Source organism: Stomoxys calcitrans, chromosome 4, assembly GCF_963082655.1.
Source record: "Stomoxys calcitrans chromosome 4, idStoCalc2.1, whole genome shotgun sequence".
In the NCBI taxonomy this organism is placed as follows: domain Eukaryota; kingdom Metazoa; phylum Arthropoda; class Insecta; order Diptera; family Muscidae; genus Stomoxys; species Stomoxys calcitrans.
In genome coordinates this window covers 92,186,821-92,192,931 of record NC_081555.1, presented here as the reverse complement: position 1 = coordinate 92,192,931, position 6,111 = coordinate 92,186,821, and the positions used below count along the sequence as shown (strand labels likewise).

Here is a 6,111-nt window from a genome sequence, read left to right as displayed (position 1 = left end):
TTCGAGGTTACTTTTTTTTATACCCACCACCAAAGGATGGGGGTATATTAATTTTGTCATTCCGTTTGCAATACATCGAAATATCCATTTCCGAGTATATAGTATTCTTGATCAGCGTAAAAATTTAAGACGATCTAGCCATGTCCGTCTGTCTGTTTAAATCACGCTACAGTCTTTAAAAATAGAGATATTGAGCTGAAACTTTGCACAGATTCTTTTTTGTCCATAAGCAGCTTAAGTTCGAAAATGGACTATATCGGCCTATATCTTGATGTAGCCCCATATAGACCGATCGGCTGATTTAGGGTCTGAGGCCCATAAAAGCTACTTTTATTATCCGATTTTGCTGAACTTTGGAACAGAGAGTTGTGTTAGACCCTTTGATACTCTTCTTCAATTTGGATATAGCTGCCATATAGACCGATCCTCCGATTTAGGGTCTTAGGCCCATAAAAGCGACATTTATTACCCGATTTAGCTGAAATTTTGGAACAATGAGGTTCGTTAGGCCCTTCGACATCCTTCGTCAATTTGGCCCAAATCGGTTCATATTTGGATACAGCTGGTATATAGACCGATCCTCCGATTTAGCCCCATAAAAGCCACATTTATTATCCGATTTTGCTGAAATTTAAGACAGTGAGTTGCTTTAGGTCACAATCGACACCCTTCTTCAATTTTGCCCAGATCGGTCCAGATTTGGATATAGCTGCCATATTGACCGATCTCTCAGTTTTAGGTTTTGGGGCCATAAAAGGCGCAATTATTGTCCGATATCGCAGAAATTTGAGACAGTGCGTTGTCTTAGACCCTGCGACGTATTTCTTCAATTTGGCTCTGATCGGTTAAGATTTGTATATAGCGGCCATATATTAGAAAAATCTCACGGTTTAAGGTTGTGGGGCCATAAAAGGCGCATTTATTGTCCGATAACGCTGAAATTTGAGATAGTGAGATGTGTTAGGCTCTTCGACGTCCTTCTTCAATATGGCCCAGATCGGTCCAGATTTAAATATAGCTGCCATATAGACCGATCTCTCGATTTAAGGTTTTGGGCCCATAAAAGGCGCATTTATTGTCCGATTTCGACGAAATTTCGACATTTTTCTGAAACTTGGCCCAAATCTGTCCTGATTTGGATATAGCTGACATGTAGACAGATCTGTCGATTTAAAGTCTTGGCCCCATAAAAGGCGCATTTATAATCCGATTTCACTGAAATTTGACACAGTGACTTATATTAGGTTTTTCGACATCCGTGTCGTATATGGTTCAGATTGGTTTATTTTTATTGAACAATCACTTGTACTTATAAGTATTTGGTCCAAATCGGAACATATTTCGATATAACTGCTATGGGACGTAAGGTATGCAATTTTCACCGGATTTTGATGAAAGGTGGTTTACATATATACGTGAGGCGGTGGGTATCCAAAGTTCGGCCCGGCCGAACTTAACGCCTTTTTACTTGTTTTAAGTGGATCCGTCCGTCTGTCTGTTGAAAGGTAGCCACTTGAAATTTTGCACAAATACTTTTTACTAGTGTAGGTCGGTTGGGATTGTAAATTGGCCAAATCGGTCTATATTTTGATATAGCTGCCGTATAAACCAATCTCGGGTCTTGACTTCTTGAGCCTCTGGAGAGCGTAATTCTCGTCCGATTTTATTGAAATTTTGTGTTTTGGTATCACTTCCAACAACTGCGCTTAGTAGGCTTCAAATCGGTACATAACCTGATATAGCTGCCATATAAACCGATATTGGATCTTGACTTCTTGAGCCTCTAAAGGGCGCAAGTATTACCCGATTTGGCTAAAATTTTGTACAACGGCTTCTCTCATGACCTTTAATATACGTGTCAAATATGGCATTGATGCGGATTATATCCTAATACAGCTCCCCTATAAACCGATCTCCCTTTTTTACTTCTTCAGCCCCTAAAGTGCTCAATTCTTACCAGATTTGGCTAAAATTTTACACAATGACTTGATATATTTCCAATGACATAACTTGATATTGTTCCACCAACATAGCATTTCTTTTCTTTTATCCTTTGTTTGCTTAAAAAGAGATACCATGGCAAGAGGTCGACAAATGCGATCCATGGTGGAGGGTATATATGATTCGGCCCGGCCGAACTTAGCACGCTTTTACTTGTTTTTCTTTTAGTACGTGTAGTTTTCTTTTGTATGTTTTAAAGAGCACTAAATTTAAATGGGATCAATGCTGCGGAAGTCCCGATTTGACCAACTAACATATATGTTAAAGCCATCCCAAAGTTGACGATTTTTGGAATACAATTTTTCTTCCCCAAATTTCTCAAATCGCACGGCACCGATTCCAAAGGTCTTAACACTTTCAAGCAGCCCCACATGTCTACTAACAAACTCCATAAGGTTTCTACATCCTAGCAATAAACGTTCAAAAGTTCCTGCATTACTTCCAAGATTTTTTGATTTAGCAACACCGTGCAATGGTGTCATATCTATGCCCAATTGTCTGATAGCTGGCAATTGCTTTTCTTCAATTCATAAAAAACAATCTCTAACTTCCTAACACACATTCTTGTGGTCCTTTTAGCTCGACTGAAGCAACGAAAAAATTTCGCTAAATTTATTTTAAAACCAGTTTCTATAAAAAATGATTTAAAAAAAAAATTTATGAAACTTGATTTTCTTAAAATTTTTAGTAAAACTTTTCATTGGCCGTTATTTTTTCGCTTTCCGTGCTTATATCTCTTATTTGACATTTCGAAGATGTATTTTTTTTAAATCCTTCAGTAAAATCTATAATACATAATCTCCTTCAAGCCGGATTTGAACCAGCGACATATGGATAGCTGAGTGTACTTGTTCTAACACTACAGTCCATCGCTCTACCAACTGAGCTATCGAAGGATATAAACAAAGACAACCATGAGCCATGGTGACAATAACCTAAGGGATTCCAACAAGGACATGCGCACTAAGACAAAGTTGTTCTATGGCCATAAAAAAAGATGCACATGTCGTTGGTGTGCCTGTCTTTTTGACTGGCAAACAAATATCTGTTACTAATCGGCTTGAAATGCAAAGCAATCTTTGGAAAAATCCAAGTTCTCATTGAATTTTTCCCCAATGCATTTACTTGTTACTGATTGAATGCAATGTCATTAATTGATTAAAATTATGTGATTGAAATATTTAAAAACTTAAGCCTTTAATTGCATTTAATTTAATAATGAACAGATTTTTGTTCCTTTATTGTCCTTAGCCAGTTAAGAGGATTGAGTCTGTTGCCGATGTAATTTAATTTTTTCAACTTGTATCAATTACAGGGAATTTTGCCAATGATGTTCATAAATCCAGGCTGGCATGAATGGAAATGAAAACGTTTAGCACGAAACTACAAATTTTCTGCTCAATTGAGAGTGAAGTGTAAACAAAACGGCAGCGTTTAAATTTCATTAATCCTTTATTTGGCAAAAAAAAACGAATAATAGCAACAAAATGCCCATATCCTCCTTGTAATCAATCCCAAATGCACGTGATGTTTGTTTTGGTTTTATTTTATGCCTTATTCGCATCATAAACAAAATGGTCGGTGAAGGCGAAATAACAAAAAACCACCCAACTTCGATGTCACAACAACCATCAACGGCGTTATCACCAGCAATAACATCATCGCCAAAAAAATAAACAAAACATAGAAAATATGAAAAGCGCAGCTCTATGAAAAAAAAGCATCGCAAAATATGGAGAGAAAAAATAACAAGAATAAACAAACAAGCAAACCAATCCCAAATTCTTCTCTGGCAACGGAAGCGGAAGTGTAAATTATAGAGCTGAAACCAAACGTATTGCTTTACAACATATTTGTTGTGTGTTTGTGAGAAGCCATTGAGGTACGGATATAAAATTGTTGATTCAGGAGGAAGAGTGAGTTTGTCTGTTGATATGCTGATAGGCAACAGTAGAGTGCTGGTAATCACAAAATCCAGTTTTTACAGGCAGAATGAGAAAACCAAATTTGGTCAAGATTTTGAAAAAATTACAAAATTTTGCCCATTAACATTCTAGTAAGAAACAGGGGCAAACTTCTCACATATCAATGAGTGCAGTCCGATTCAAGTTTTAAGCTCAATGATAAGGGGCCTCCTTTTTATAGCCGAGTCTGAACGGCGTGCCGCAGTGCGACACCTTTTTGGAGAGAAGTTTTACATGGCATAGTACCTCAGAAATGTTGCCAGCATTAGGAGGGGAAAAACCAGCACTGAAATTTTTTTCTGATGGTCTCGCCAGGATTCGAACCCAGGCGTTCAGCGTCAAAAGCGGACATGCTAACCTCTGCGCTACGGTGGCCTCCAAGAATTTCTAGAAATACCAAATCGTGACAAAATTTTTTAAGAGTCAATGAACCCTCCCCCGTTCTCTTAACTTTCAAAAAGTAAAAAGGCGTCAAGTTCGGCCGGACCGAACTTTAGATACCCACCGCCTCGGATAAATATGTAAACCACCTTTCGTCAATATCCAGAGAAAATGCATACTTTATGCCCCCATAGCAGCTATATCGAAATATGGTACAATTTGGACCAAATTTAGCAAGGGCATTAAGTGGTCTAATAGATACAAGTCATTGTTCAATTTTGTAGAACAAAATATTGGAAGTTTTGGTAACTATATCCAATAACGACCAATCTGAAGCCTATACGGCACGAATGTCGAAAAGCCTAACATAAGTCACTGTGTCAAATTTCAGCGAAAACGGATTACAAATGCGACTTATATGGGCCCAAAGCCTTAAAACCGAGGAATCGGTCTATATGACAGCTATATTCAAATCTGAACCGATTTGAGCCAAATTGAAGAGGGATGTCGAAGGGCCTAACACAACTCACTGTCCCAAATTTCGGTGAAATCGGACAAAAAATGCGTATTTTATAGGCCCAATATGGGCAGCTATATCCAAATCTGGACCTATCTGGGCCAAATCGAAGAAGGATATCGAAGGCCATAACACAACTCACTGTCCCAAATTTCAGTGAAATCGTACAATAAATGCGCCTTTTATGGACCCAAGACCCTAAATCGCGAGATCGGTCTATATGACAGATATACCCCAATCTGGATCGATTTTACCTAAATTGCAGAAAGATGTCAAAGAGATTAATACAACTCACTGTTCCAAATTACGACGAAGTTGAACAATAAATGCGCCTTTTATGGGCCCAAAACCTTACATCGAGAGATCGGTCTATATGGCAGCTATATCCAAATCTCCATAAATCTGGGCCAAATTGAAAAAGGCTATCGAAGACCCTAACACAACTCACTGTCCCAAATTTCGGCGAAATCGGACAACAAATACGCCTTTTATGGGACCAAAGCCTTGAATCGAGAGATGGGTGTATATGGCAGCTATATCCAAATCTGGACCGATCTGGACCAAATTGAAGAAGAATGTTGAAGGGCCTTACACTAACACAACTTCCAAATTTCGGTGAAATCGAACAATAAATGCGCCTTTTATGGACACAAAGCCTTACATCCTACGATCAGTCTATATGACAGCTATATCAAAATCTGGACCGATCTGGGCCAAATTGAAGAGGGATATCGAAGGGCCTAACACAACTCACTGACCCAAATTTCGGCGACATCGAAAAATAAATGCGTCTGCTCACTAGCCGAACGTAGAATAGCGTTCCAAGTGCTTCAATCTTCTGCGCTCCTTCTATAATCTCTGACTCCAAGTTTCGAGGTGTCTCCTACCACTTAATCTTTCCATCGGGCTTTTGGTCTTTCCGGTTTGCGTGTACCACCGTATTTGCCTTCAAAAGACCTCTTTGCTGGAGCTTCTTCATCCATTCTGACAACATGACCTAGCCTACGCAGCCGCTGTATTTTGATACGTGTAACTATGCTATCGTCGTAATACAGCTCGTGGTTCATACGTCGCATATATTCTCCATTAACGCAAACTGGTCCATATATTTTACGAAGAATCTTTCTCTCAAATACTCCAAGCACTGCCTCATCAGCTTTCACAAGTACCCATGCTTCAGAACCATATAACAGCACGGGTAGTATCAGTGTCTTGTATAGTGTAATCTTCGTCTGTCGAGAGGTGGCC

The 6,111-nt window shown here is 38.9% G+C and overlaps 1 non-coding gene across 1 annotated transcript; it reads right to left on the bottom strand.

Annotated features, from left to right (window-relative positions):
* Positions 1 to 2,801: 2,801 nt before the first annotated feature.
* On the bottom strand, positions 2,802 to 2,897 carry Trnay-gua (transfer RNA tyrosine (anticodon GUA)). The gene is made up of 2 exons: positions 2,861 to 2,897; positions 2,802 to 2,837 (listed from the first exon to the last, which is right to left on the bottom strand). It is a non-coding gene; the product is annotated as a tRNA-Tyr (tRNA).
* Between the last annotated feature and the right edge of the window lie 3,214 nt (positions 2,898 to 6,111).